This window comes from Ursus maritimus, unplaced genomic scaffold (genome assembly GCF_017311325.1).
Source record: "Ursus maritimus isolate PB19 unplaced genomic scaffold, ASM1731132v1 scaffold_13, whole genome shotgun sequence".
In the NCBI taxonomy this organism is placed as follows: domain Eukaryota; kingdom Metazoa; phylum Chordata; class Mammalia; order Carnivora; family Ursidae; genus Ursus; species Ursus maritimus.
The window spans coordinates 57,239,290-57,254,622 of record NW_024423675.1 but is presented as its reverse complement, the minus strand read 5'-3'; the positions used below and the strand labels follow the sequence as shown (position 1 = coordinate 57,254,622).

Here is a 15,333-nt window from a genome sequence, read left to right as displayed (position 1 = left end):
CTTCAGCTCAGTTTCTGGTCTCAAAGTCATCAGACTGAGCCTGGTGATGGACCCTGCACTCAGCACAGAATCGGCTTGGATTCTCTCTCCCACTTCCTCTGCCCCTCCCCCTGCTCTCTCCCTGTCTCTCAAATGAATAAACAAATCTTAAAAAAAAGAAGAAGAAGAAATTCTCAGTCCTACACAAATGCCTCCAAATACTTTGGACACAAACGACTCCAAATCTTTGACACTTGATTTAGTAACAAAATAATTTTAGCTTGCTTTTACTATAATAATCATTATTAAATTTCTATTTGTTTACAGTGTTTTGCATATTATAATAACTATTTTTTATTTCCTTGTTACAAAAGCCATAGCAATTTTTAACAAAAATGAACAGTTTCCTTAATTTTATAACATAAAATTACAGTTACAGTTCAGCCACTGTGCAATCTATTCGGAGTAAAGGAGGAGTTAATAAACAGTACTGGACAAGTAAGGAGAAGTGTGATGGTGTTTTGGGATGTGTCAATTTGCCTAATTAAACACTAGTCTAGGTATTGCTGTGAAGGTATTCTGTAAATTAAGGTCCATAGTCAATTGACTTTAAGTAAGGAAGATTATTTTAGGTAAGCAAGGTGGGCCTGATTCACTTAGTTAAAAGGCTTTAAGAGCAGGGCTGATTCTCCCTTGATGAAGATGAAACTTCACATGCAGACAGCAGCTTCCTCCTACACCCAAGTCCCAGTCTGCCCCTCCTGGTGGCATGTTGCCGTGTTTCAGACTTGCCTACCCAGCCTCCACAATCACATTGGCCAGTTCTTTGTACCAAATCTCTTAATGCATATCACCTTCCTGGTTCTGCCTCTCTGGTTGAACCCTGACTAATTGTTACTTGCTCTGCCAGATATGAAAGCATATTTTAAAGTTATAATTATCAAAATGATGAGTTACCAGTACAAGAATTGATAGATGGACTGATGGAGGATAGTAAATGGTATATAAATACAAGACATGAAAAAGTAGAATTATAAATCAGTGGACTTCTGATAAAACAACAAAATACTATTTTTTATGTATCAGAAATATTTAAAATGCTACAAAGTAGTGTAATTGTGTAAAAAGGAAAAGAAAAAAATGACAATTGGAAAAATGTTCTCAATTTTATTAATTATTTAAAATAATTTGGTGGTGAAAAACTTTCTTTACAGAAAACCCAGCGGGAATAATAAAGTTTTGTTGAAGCCAATTTGTCAATACTCAAGCCCCTCCCCCTTCCCGCCACCAACCCAGGGTCCCGAGGAGATGCTGAAGAAATTGATCTAAACCACATCAAGGATGTTTGAACAGCAGGTGAAGTGTGACTGTAAGTTAGAAGCCTACTCTTCTTTACATCTGTACTTTCTGTAGATATTCATATCCTGCCAAAAATTACTTACCTTGACGGAGAATGTTGAAATATTCATTTGGTTTACTTCTTTCCCATTATTCTCTTTATATCATTTAAAACAGATGCTAACTTTGTATTTACTTCAAAACTCTGAATCCTTCCGGTTAATAAGCATATCTCCCTCTCCCACTGGTTCATTAAATCCAACTATTTTTCCTTCCTCAACAGGTATCTTATAAACAATAGTTGCCCAGAGGACAAAAAAGAAATATCTTTATGAGAAGTGTTGATAAGATTAGTCTTACACACCAACAAATTAATTGCTTGACTTGCCAAGTCCTGCCCAAATATTAGCAGTTAAACAATACTATAGAAAATATAGTGTAGTCTCACCCTTACACAAAGATCATTCCAAATAATTGATTATGTGCTCTGTTTTAAGCTGAAAATACATTTTTGTACAGTTAATATGTAAGCTCATAGAGGCTGACGATTCAGAATCAGCAGCATGATAATGTAAGTTTAATTTTCAAACATTAAGTTCCATTAAAAATTCAAAATTCATGTCAAAAAACTTAAAGAGTCATAAAAATTTTCACATCTGATATCCATTAATATTAAATCCAACAATTACATATTATATGTAGATTTTTTTTTAAGATTTTATTTATTTATTTGACAGAGAGACAGCCAGCGAGAGAGGGAACACAAGCGGGAGAGTGGGAGAGGAAGAAGCAGGCTCCTAGCGGAGGAGCCTGATGTGGGGCTTGATCCCATAACACCGGGATCATGCCCTGAGCCGAAGGCAGACGCCCAACCGCTGTGCCACCCAGGCACCCCTAAATGTAGATATTTAAAATACTATTTATCAGAAATTTCCTTTATATATTAGCGTGGACCTATCTAGAGAAGCGTAAGGTCTGTGTGATTGCCGTGTCTTTATATTCACTGCCTTAAAATTTTGCTTATTTAGGAATCTTTGTTGTGAATTGTTTGATCAATATTAAAATAGTTTGAATGGCTAAATTAGACTTAACTGCCTAACAATTTAAAAAGTTTTCTTTTGACTTTCCTAAACTCGATCACTAAAATCATTGTTGTCAAGGTTACCAATGACCTACTTTCTGTTAAATAAAAAATAAACCAGCACTTAATCTTATTTAACCTTCCAGTAGCATTTGACCTTGCTGATGGTTTTTTTCTTACTGTTTTTTAATTGCGACATTATTACATCAAAATTGAAAGGCACTCAAGTAATGTAGAAGTGTCTGAACTATCAACCGAGAGGCATTACCTCTTTCCTCCCACTCTGCAGAGATAACTACAGTGAACAATGAGATGCAAGAACACACCTTTCAAATATGTGTTCATGCTCATTCAAATGCATCAAGTCAAAAACACTTAAAACAAGTTAATGAACACACTGCCATCGTAAAAATTAATAAGCCAACAGGAAATTAAGTTGGTGGATGAGATAATTTGGTGATGATCCCTAAGACCAGAAACACTGACTGCATTTTTGACTCATTCTTGCTCTAATCAGCTGCTACAACACCCAAAGCTCAGCTGTCTTCCAGCTCAGCTGAGCTCCTGGCAAATGATAATTTAGAATCGAGGCAGGAATCTGCTTATATTTATACCATAGAAGGAAGCCACCGAAGTTCTGTAGGCATTCTGCTAATCCGGGCCTGCAGAGTGTTGGGAAATAAGTTCTTCCACAAAAGGTAAACAAATGAAGAATCAACAAATATTTCAAGAGAATAGCAGCATGCAATTTTTTTTAAAAAATTACATGGATGAATTTACAGGAAAAAATATTAAAATAGAAACTGACATTAAGGGGCGCCTGGGTGGCACAGCGGTTAAGCATCTGCCTTCGGCTCAGGGCTTGATCCCGTGTTATGGGATCGAGCCCCACATCAGGCTCCTCCGCTAGGAGCCTGCTTCTTCCTCTCCCACTCCCCCTGACTGTGTTCCCTCTCTCACTGGCTGTCTCTATCTCTATCGAATAAATAAATAAAATCTTAAAAAAAAAAAAAAAAAGAAACTGACATTAAGACATGTAATTTATGTTCTCAGAAATATCCATGAAGAGGATATGAGAAAATCACATGGGCAAATATATCACACAAGATAAGTAAAAGGAAAATAAAGCAGAGAAAGTAAGAAGTAAGGAAAGACATATACAAACTGTCAGGATGTATTTGGTAAGGATTCCTGCCGGAGAAAACAGAAGAAACAGACACAAAATAATGGAGGAAATAATAACAGAATGCAACAGAATGCAATAATAACAGAATAAAAGGAAGGCAAAGTCAACAGTCCTTTTACGGGCCATGCTTTCCATGTCCTGTCTAAAAAGTGCAGGCCTAATTCAATATTACAAAGATTTTCTTCTGATTCTTTCTAGACATTTTGTGGGCTTAGCTGTTATATTTGAGTCTTTGGTCCACTTTAATTGTTGTATATCTTATAAGATTAGGGATTGTGTATTCTTTTTTGCCTATAGATGCACAATTGTTCCAGCACAATTTGTTGAAAAGACTGCCCTTTTCTCATTGAGGTAATTTGGCTGTGTGTCAAAATTACTTGGCCATCTATGTGTGGGTCTATTTCTGGATTTTATTCTCTTTCATTCTTCAATGTCTATTTTTGTACCAATACCATATTGTCTTGATTACAATTATTTTTATTTTATGCTTCCAATTATTTATCCACATTTTTCCATATGCTCATTGTCTCTTGTATTGTCTTTCTAATGTGTGTATTTTTTTCTAATTTTTACCCATTTTATTTTGGGTTGTTAATGTTTTTCTTCTTAATGTACATCTTTATTACTTTTTTCTATATTTCCCAAGTTTACACTTACATTTGTTTCTAGTCTTCTATTTTTAATTTGGAAGGATTAAAAACACTACTGTATTTTCCTTTATGATTTTCTTCCCGTTGCTGCTATGCTTAGATAGCTCTTCCCAGCCACTAACTGGTTTACTATGCATCTACATTTTGCTAGTGCTTTAAGTTTTTATTTTTCTGTTTTATGTTTCATTTTTTTTGTTTTTAATCAATTTTGTTTGCATATGGACTCAATCATGTGTGTCAAAATTCCTTCCTGAGATTTTTCCAAAATGCACCAAAAAAGGAATCTATTTTTCCTCTTTGGTCCCAGTGCTACAGGGGTGTGATCCCATAGGTGGCAACTGTTTTTCTCCCACACATGGCAAAACTCCACTAGAGAAGGATGCCAGTACATAGATAGAAGATAGCTCTGAGAAGCACAGTCCTGTGGTCCTAAGTGCAAATTGCAGCTTGTAATTATATGCATATATGTCTAGGATTATCTCTCTAGAACCTTATCTATCGTCCTTCCTAAATTGCAATGTCCACCAAGTAAGAAAATCTCTTTTATTCTCTGGACAGGCCTGGAATAGAAAAAGATAAAGGTATACACAAATATCTGTGGAATGAAAAACATGAATTATCTGCAATTTGGATACATGAACCAATATCTTCCTTCTCTTTGTTTAATATTGGGTAAGTTGTACTTTTGACACTATCACCTAAAATGCTTGTGGTATACGCCCTTCCTCTCTTTCTTTGAGATGATAACTCTGTTTCTTCATTTTACAGTTATTGGGCATACCTACAATTGTTTTGTTTTGTTTCAGTTTACCATTCCTTAGCCAAAGAGAGTTCTGGCTAAAGAGAGAATGTTTCGGGAACCGGAGGATCTGTGTTGTTCTACTCTGTACTCTTCGAACTTCAGAGAGATGTGACACTCTCTAGCATCTAGTAGGTCTATCTACTGGGATTGTCCTGGAATATAATAAATGCACTTCGATCTTTCATGCATGAATCTCTATCTGAACCACTGGAATTCATGACAAACATTAGTTTCCATGTGTATTGTCACCAAGGTTCTTATGTGCTAGCCCACTTCGGCAGGTGTTTTGTATGTAAGGACTACATTTTCTAGGACACAAAGGCATATGCTATCACTCCTTTCTTCCTTGTCCTATTTACTGCCTTTTTTTTTGTTTGTTTATTTTCTGATAATTAGTCTATCCATTGATGTTAAAAGAAATTCACTGAGAGGATGAAGATTCATTAAAAGAGTGGCCATTGGGCAGAGGAATAGTCAGAAACAAGGCATGATGAACAGATGAAGCTACTGCCCGGCAATTCTGGCTACTGAATTTCAGTCAGGACACTTAACCTCTTGTTGCCTGAAGTAATTTCTGCCCTGCACTCTGCCAGCTACCCATGTGTAAAACATTCTAAGCACACCACTGGGACCTGGAGGAAACAACTCCATGTGGACTGTTCTCAGACATTCGGTGCCTAATGACTAGGATATTATGGGAGAGGTGAGAGACTTGAGTCTAGAAGGAAAAACAGAACAATTTTTCCAAAGGAAAAAAAATAAAAAACATGCACGGCGGAAAATGGAGGATAAAAAAGCTCCGGTGCTGTGTAATTCCATCTGTGAGAGCCATGGGAGGCTCCTTGCTGATGTCTGAGGGACTTTTTCTTTTCTTTCGTTGGTAACTGCACTTGCAATTCCTTCTAAATTTTCCAGAACTTAATCCTTCAATGTACTATTTTCTAGTCCATACTTGTTCGTAATTTAAAAACGTTAATGTGAGGATTTTGAAGGAAATGTGACTTATAAATCTTATAAATTCATATAATCTACAGTCCAGGTTACTACCTGCCATTGCTTTGAGATGATTAAATACTTGCCATTATTAAATGCTCCAAAGCGCAAACGCCGTGGAAAGGAAGCTCTTGTATTAAATAATGTATTAAGCAACACAATAAATAGTTAAGCCGCCTGTGCTCAAACAGTAAGTTGTTAGCAAATACATTAAATAAACAGATCACATACCACTCTTGACATAAGATGTATAGTTGTATTATTATTTCGTTTTTTGATTTTCCACAACAAGAACTTATGAAATTTATTGGTTCTTGAGAGGTAACAGCTTATATAACAGAATCTTTTTTATTCTAACATGTACATTTCAAAGGCAATAAAAAAGATTTTATTTCAGTTATTATTGTTATTCTTTTTTAAAAGCTTTATTTAGAAGTTCTCCATTTTCTAATGGGTAGACAAAATCTAATGCAGCATGCCTTTCTCACTAGAAAATATCTTTTTATTTTTAAAAAACTGCTGACTTTTTAAAAAATACAGATTTTTAATAATTAAATGCAGTGATCCTATCCCTTCCTCATGGTTGGCTCAGACTCTAACCCTCTATTTCAGAGATATATGAAATGTTGAATTTATATTCTTTTTTTTTTTAAGTTTTATTTGTTCATTTGAGAGACAGAGAGAGTGGAGAGGGGCAGATAGGGAGAGGGGCAGAGGGGGAGGGAGAGGGAAAAGTTGATTTCGCACGGAGCACAGAGCCCAACATAGATAGAGCTGGAGCCCAATATGGGGCTCGATCCTACCACCCTGAGATCATGACCTGAGCTAAAGCCAAGAGTCAGATGCTCAACTGACTAAGCTACCCAGGTGCCCCAAGCCTGTACTCTATACTTCCACTCTTACTCAACCTTCAGAAAACCAACTTTCCTTGGTTGATTATGCAGTAGGAGTACAGGGTTGCATTAGATATGTTACTTATCTTGTCTGGTGTGTAAACAAATGGTACTACGACATTGCCATAGAGATTATTCGAGTGGTAATTGTTTTCACTCACCCCTCGACTCCTTGATATCTTTCATTCGACTTCACTGCAGAACTGCTCATGTAATGATCTCAAATATTTTCCAATTATTAGAATCCAGGGGTATCTTCTTAATCTTTCTCCTTTCTATGTTTTTTATGGCATTTGACAAGTATTAACAGTAAGGTCCAGTATGGAAAGTTTCTTTTATCTCTCTCGAAAATGATCCTTGTAATAGCAGAACTTTGTATCCAGGGTTAGATGGGCTTTCTCACATCTCCATAGCCTCTGGCTCTTGTGCCCCGTGACTTCTCATTTCTCCTACATGTTCACGGTGTGGCTCTCGCTCATGACTTTCACCATAATGCATGAATTCCTAGGTCCTTCCTATTTGGTCTTTTTCTGTGTCTGTTGCTGTACCACTCTTTTGACTGCTGCTAACACGACTGTCTCCAACCCCTTCTGGCCGATCTCATGGGAGGCATTCAAGGTTCACTTCTTATTGACTCTTAGACCTAGACCTCTAGCCATAACTTCTCCTTTATGCAGCCTATGTTTTCCCAACTGTCTGCCAATGTGTTTCAACCTGAAAGGGTCTGCAGTCATTTCAATATTAAGTTAAAAGGTATTTTTTCCACATGTATGAATTGATAATGTATTCCATTTTGTGGCTTTCAGCAAGTTAATTAAATTTTTCCCTTAGTTTCCTCATTAAAAATTAAATGTTTAATTTGAGGAAACAAAAATACCTTCACAGTTGGATCACTTTAAACGGTCCATTCACATTCTCCTCCCTTAGACTTATCTGTCCCCATCTTTCCGTTCTTTCCTTTTTTTTTTTTTTTTGTTTTGTTTTGTTTTGTTTCAAGTCCGTTTTTTGGGTCACAGACCAGGGTAGAAAAGACTTAAGAACAGATATAGAGGAGATCTGATAATATCTATATTCTTCTGTTGACCAAGACTTCCAGCTTAGCTTTTTTTAAAAAATTGTGCTTCTTTTTAAATAGGAATATCTAACACAATTAAGCAATATTTTAATTTGGGGTTCAAAGACTTCATCTTAATTAGAGTTCTCTTAAAAGAGCTTCATGAATAATATGCTCTACTTTATTACATACATATTTTTTCCAGCCTATATGTGATAATAACTAGGGAAGTAGACTAAGTAAGAAATACTGATAACCTGCTCTCAAAGAATTTGCAGGCATGGGTGCAGCGGAAATATTTGCCACAATTTTCCCCAAAGAAATGACCATTAAAGAGTCAAAGAAACTTTAAGAAATTAAATGGATTTTTCTTTCATAAGTCAAATTGGAAGCTCATGGACATATGTATTTGTTCATGTATTTAAAAACATTTGTTAAATAACTACTGTTCAGGAAGCTAGAACATCTGTAACAGACAGACAAGTGTGAATTTTAGGGAAAAATGTATTAAATGCTTTATTAAAAGGATAGTTTTGAAAACTGCTATTCAGTATGCTAGGTTCCCCCCTCCCCCCGGCATGCTCTATATTTGGGGACATAAAGGGACATCATGGGCCAGAAAGAAGAGCAGAATAAAGACTAGGAGTTTCCTCCTTAGGGTAGCAGATACACACAAAAAACTGAGCATCTGCATTTGACAAAGGCGAGCTGACTAACCACTCATGTTCAGCTTATGGTCTAAAAGGGAGTTTAATAGAAATCATGAGACCACCAGGGTGCATTAATGGGAATTTATTGTGAAAAAGAGAAAAAAATGTGTAAAAATAACTTGTGTTCTCAGTCCAAACTAAGGAAAAATAAAAATAAGGAATGAAATATTAGAATAACATATTAATAAGAGAAAAGCACAAGCGTATAAGTTAAAAAGAAAATGTACAATGAAAGGTTTAAAACTCTATTCAAACTGGCTTACAGAAAATTGATCCGAAAATATTGAAGAAATATATAAAGAATCCATTCAGAATTCAGATGAAAATGTGGCCAGTGAAGAGACACGAATCACAAGACAGGGAATAAAAATCCAACACAAGTGTGCTTGCTTTTCCTTAAGAAAGCACAACTAACAACTTAGAAATAATAATGAAAGAAATAATAAAGGAATGTTTTTCTGAGATGAAAAATCACTATACGTCTAGCAACCACGATACATCTAGTAACCAAAATATCCAAAACTTCTAACCAGCCTAGAGCTGACAGCTACTGTTTCAGATCTGCAGCCCCCAATCCCAGGGGCAAATGGCAAGAACACTTTTCTTATGTGTCTGTGGATCCTCCAGTGCAGCCCTGGGTCCAATGTGTGAGTTAGCTGGGCCGAGGCAGGGGCTGATCCAGGCGGGGATTGGCAGTTTGGCCATCCTGGGTCTGCTGCACATTTTGTCCTGAGACCTAGGCTGAGGGGCGAGGCCCCTCCCATGACTGCCCTTCTCATGGCCATTGCAAAAACACGACACGCACATCCAAACACACGAGCACACATCAAAGCCTTGCTTGCACCGGACGGCTTCACGTTCTAGCTAGGAACCAAGTTGCATGGTTAAACTACTTCAAGCAAATTCTGTAAGCAAATCGGGTCTATCCAGTGCTTCCCAAAATAACTACCATTTCTTAGAGGAGTTCCAAGTTTAAAAAATCTCAAGTCAGTAGCAACCAGAAAAGAACACCTATGCCGTTCTTTGCTGTGATGAAAGACACGCTTTCATGTATTCATGTGCTCATTTAATAACTCGACCAAGTTAATTTTATGTATTTCTTGTGTAATCCTATATCTAAATTAAATGTAATCTGTAAGTTATTTGCAAAAGGTTATAGTTTGAATTTTTTCGCACTGAACAAGAGGAAAAAACCTTGATTCTGTTGTCTTTTTTATTCTAATAACATATTATTCCTCTTTTTCCTAGTGATTCATTTATTTCTAAATATAAAAGTATGTGGTTTTGCTTTGATGAGATTTAGAATTATATCACCTCTGTGATTCATCGCTCATCTCTAGAAGAAGATAGGCAATTTTGGTTAAATCACTCCCGAAGTAATAAGCCTAAAGGCCTCTTTCCTGGCTTTCACAAAACCCAAAGAGAGCTGACCTGCTAATAAAATACCATTTATGTAACAATCCCTGGATCTCTTATGAATGTTCTCACTAAATCAAATTCACCAACACTGCAAAATGAAAAGCACTACTTGGAAGAAAACATGGGAGGGATTCCAAATGTGAGATTGTGTGTGTGTGTGAGTGTGTGTGTGTGTCTTGCATTATCTTACAATAATTACTGGGGACGGGTAGAAAATTTTGCATATTTTAAGAATAACAGATAGGAAGCAAGTGTCATAAGAGGAGACCTTAAAAAAGAGACACTTTAGTGTACTGTTCCTGAAAGTTGTTACCACTGCAGCCATTCTAGAAAGAGAATCTGACAGTGCTTAGTGAACTGAAGTATAAATTGTTCTTACTGGAAAATGGCATTATGAAATTTAAAAAGACATGCAGGTGAGGGAGAGTTGGGTTTTATCAGTCAGAAATAAAATGTATTATAACAAATGAGCAAAATGTTATATTCTAACACAAAGATATTATCACCAGTAACTCTAGTTACTGTAGCCGCTCCCTATGTGTACAACACACAGGAGTAAAAAATGTCCACAAATGAAATAAATAACATTTGAGACGGAAGGAGAGAGGTTCTCTGATGACCTCTGAATTGAAGGCAGTACTAATGTGGTTAAGATTGTAGGTAAAGGGCTTGGATTAATGAATTTAAAAATTTTACTGCACCTAAATGCAGGCTGAAGAATACACCTTGAACATGATATATTCTGATCAAAATCAAAATTTTCCGTGATCTGTATTGTCCCACCTGTCCTGCAGGACACCTTGAAATAGAGTCAGAAGCTCCAATCCTTACTCGGGTCAAGCAGATAGCCGAGCTCAGGGAAGCGCCACGGAAGGCTCTGGCAAGAACACAAGCCCCTGCTACTCAGCACAGTGTCTTGGTTGCCCCAGAGGAAGAAAGACTTACTACGTTGGGTTTTGAGTTTTGCAAGAAAAGATAGAAACAAAACTGCTTGCATGAATCTCCTGATATTTAAATATATTTGGTTTTATCTTCAGAATTCAGGAGCACAGAGTTAAATGAGTAATATTACCTAGCATACGATACACGGTTGTAATCCATCCTCTAAGTCTTAGATCTTGTTTTATTTGCTTCATTTTTATATTTCATTAAATTTTATTTTTAATCCAGGTCAACTGTTTCATTTTATTTTATTATGTCCTTCACTCCTATTCTGGGCACACATTCCTTTCCACTCCTTATGTGCTCCTTTGAAGCATCCTCTGTTTGAGTCACTGATATCCTTATTGGTAATGTTATGGGTTAAATTTTGTCCACCACCAAAAAGAAATGCTGAAGTCCTAACCCCCAAGACTGCAGAATGCGACTACATTTAGAAATAGGGTTGTTGCAGATTTAACCAAGTTAAGGTGAGATCATTAGCGTGGACTAGTATTAGAACCCAGTATGTTTGATACCCTAATAAGAAGGGGACATTTGGGGCGTCTGGTTGGCTCAGTCACTTAAGGGACTGCCTTTGGCTCAGGTCATGATGCCTGGGTCCTGGGATCAAGTCCTCCTTGCTCAGCGGGGAGTCTGCTTCTCCCTCTGCCTCTGCTCGCAAGAGCACTCTCTCTCCCTCTCTCAAATAAATACATAAAATCTTCAAAAAGAAGGGGACATTTGGACACAGTGACAGATATACACATGGGATGAACACCATGTGAAGATAAAAGAAGAGGGGAGGTGAGGCTTCTACAAACCAAGGTATGCTGCTGACTACCAGCTAACTGCAGATACTGGAGGAAGGCATGGAACAAATTCTCCCTCAGCGTTCTCGGGAGGAAGCAGCCCTGCTGACACCTTGATCTCAGACTTCCGGCCTCCAGAACTGTGAGACAATACATTTCTGATATTTAAGCCACCCAGTTTGTGTGACTTTGTTACAGCCGCCCCCACACACTAATACAGGTAGCCCTTTAGCTCGTCCACTGATCCCACGGTGATCAAGATGCTCTGATCAATGTACTCATGTACGTCCCCTTAGCAATGTGCGATAGTTATTCTGAGTTACAGGTCTTCGAATAGGATGGCTGCTTCATACGGCATATCCAGCTTTAATTCCATTAAATGTTGCCAGGCTTCCCCGCAGAATTGCTCTACCAGCTTCCACTCCCACTAGAGCACAGTGCAAATGTCCCTTGCTCCCTGCTGAGGCATTTTTTAGACTCGGCAGCCTTTTGTCATGTGCTCTTCGCCTGTACTGCGTTTCCCGTTTTCGGGAAATTATCTATTCATAACATTGAGTCTTTTTCTAATTGAAGAGTAGGATGATTCTTCTTTTTTTCAGCATTCAGAAACTACACTGCAAGTACTTTCTCCCACTCTTTTGCTCTTAATTTTAATTTTTTACGTCGTCTTTTGATGAACAGAAACTTTTATGAATATTTTCTATTAGAAAAAAATGCATGAATCCTTTCCTTTATGGATTGTGCATAAAAATATATAGCTTAAGAATTTTCTCCCTACCCTGAAATCATAGTGCTATCCCCCCCCCACCTTTGCTTCAACATGTTTAAGGTTCACTTTGCACATCAAAGTCTCTGAGTCACATGAAATTGATTTTTCTGATGGTATAAAGTAACAAAAACATTTATTTTCTCATGTCTCAGAGATATGTATTGTCCGATCCGTTCTTTCTTGCTGGTATGTAATGCCAGCTTTGTCAGGCATCATACTTCTAGGCATTCATATTTCTATTTGTAGACTCTCGATCCGTCTATTTTCCTATCCATGAACCAAAGTCACACAGCTTTACACACATGGGTCTACAATAGTATATGGCAAAACACTTTTCTTTTAGCTTTCTACATAAATTTAAAAAGCAGTTTGTGTCCCACAGAACATCCTATGGGAGTTCTGATTGGAGTTGTGCTGAATTATAGATTTATCTCAGAATTTACATTCATCAAATAACCAAAACATCGACTATCCAAACAAGGACAAGTTGGAGAGTTGCCAACATCTTTATTACTGCTTGATAATTTGTATATGGCTTTTAAAAAATACTGTTCAAAGCTATTTTTAAAAATAAAATTGTTTCTAAAACATGAAAGTAGCACATATCATTTACTTCAAAACATTTTATAATCATTTTATATTGATAATTTTAGCATGAAATACAACATAAACAAATTATGTTTGGGATGTAAAAACATATTTTGATGTTTGTTTTTCATTTCCGCCCTTAAAGCTATATCCCTGGTTGTTTCTAAAGATTTTGTTTGTTTGTTTGTTTACCATGCTCTTATTATTTCTTAGTTGTTCAGGTGTATGTACCTTTATTCAAAGTCACATTTTATGGTAATTAAATTTTGAATTGTTGATGTCAATCAGTTTATCTCACAGGACTGCAATGTGCTTCATAAAAGATCTTATCACTATAGATGTTAATAGACTTGCAAAGTGAAGAACAATTTGTCAGAAGATATAACTTTGTCGATTATAACTTTGTGACATGCAATGTACTAATTTTACAGCTTGATTAATTCCACAGAAACTGTCTTTTGGCCTTTTTTCAGAGACGCTTTCTTTAGCAAATATTTTTTACAGACAGTTTATCAAATAATGATTTATATCTGTGGTTATTTTGATTTTTTGGTCAAATTTAGGTGTTACAAAACTAAACAACTTCTTATATGCATTAATTCTAGTATAAAATATAAATTGATTTTATTCAATATAAGAATCTATTAAATTATTCTTTCCACTAGTCAAGATATCCTTAATCATAAGTGTAAATTTAAATATTAAAACATGCACATCATTATTTTTAGATAATCAATGAAATCATTTTCTATAAACTTGTTTAATGTAAATGGATGTTATTTTTCAAAAACATATTTAAAAATTTTGTTTGCACAAAATTATTTTATGCCAATATAATAAAACCCAATTTTTAATCAACAAATATGTGTTTAATTTGTATTATTTTATTTATTATTTAACTTCCCCTTTCACTCTCCAGAGGGACCTAATAGAATAATAAATTCTGTAGTCAGCATATATATATGCTATAAATAAAATTTTCTCATGTCATTATAAATATCTTATTTTGAATGAATAAATATCTCATCATTATTTAATTCTAGCTGCTGGTTGATTTTTCCTCCCACACATCTACTTCACAGTATCCAATTACAATTTGTCCTATGTTTTCTTATCCTAAAATTTTATTTTTTCATGAAAAAAAAAGCCCACAATTTTTGCAACATTCTAGGACCAAAATTTTCTAAGACAGTAACATCCTTAGGCAAATTACAGGCACAGTCAGATACTGGCTACACTCTTGTGAATGATTAAAATTGAGAAGTCTGACAAAACCAAATATTTAAAAGGATGTAGAACAATTGAGACACATGTTGGCAGTGAGGGTGTCCATCTACCTTGGACAACAGTTTTTTCAGTTTCTTATAAAATGAAATTAATGTCCATACAAACACTTGAGCAAAGAATGTTTATAATAGCTTTACTGATGATAACTAAAAGGTTGAAATAATGACTAAAAATTGGAACCCAAGTGTCCATCAACGAATAAATGGATAAATAATTTTGTTGTATTCTTAAAATGGAACACTGACTCAGCAAGAATGAATGTATTGCTGACATTGTATGTATATGTATGTATTCATATATACATATCTATATATATATACATATATATATACATATATATGACAACATGGATGAATCTCATACACATTTTTATTGAGTGAAAGAAGCCAGATACTAAAGTATACAGTGTTCTGATAAAAATCAGAACAGTGGTTTCCTGAGGAGGAAGGTATGACATGAAGCAAATGGGTAATGAATGCAAAAGGGTATCAGTATCCCTTGATTGACCAGTTTACACGGGGTCACATTCATCAAACTATACTTTAAATCAGTATATTTTATTTTATATAAATTATAACTTAATAAAGATGACCAGAAATGCCATTATTTTTTCTTTAATATTTCCAAAATCACAAAAAGTAAGTTCAGAAGCTTTAAGTGATTCTTATCTGTGCATAATAATTTAATATGGGTTTTTTTTGGCATAACTAACTGAATATTTAAAAACACTTGATAGTTTTTAAGAATAAAAATACAACAGTATCAATAAAATCAAAAAAATATATTGGGGATATTTACATTTTATCCAATTTACTTTCCCAGATATTATTTTACCATTTTAAAAGCCAGGTAAA

General features: G+C 35.6%; 1 long non-coding RNA gene across 1 annotated transcript; it reads left to right on the top strand.

Annotated features, from left to right (window-relative positions):
* Positions 1-1,218: 1,218 nt before the first annotated feature.
* LOC103660873 lies at positions 1,219-5,073 on the top strand. The gene is made up of 3 exons (XR_567938.1): positions 1,219-1,348; positions 4,793-4,906; positions 5,041-5,073. It is a non-coding gene; the product is annotated as an uncharacterized LOC103660873 (long non-coding RNA).
* Positions 5,074-15,333: the final 10,260 nt, after the last annotated feature.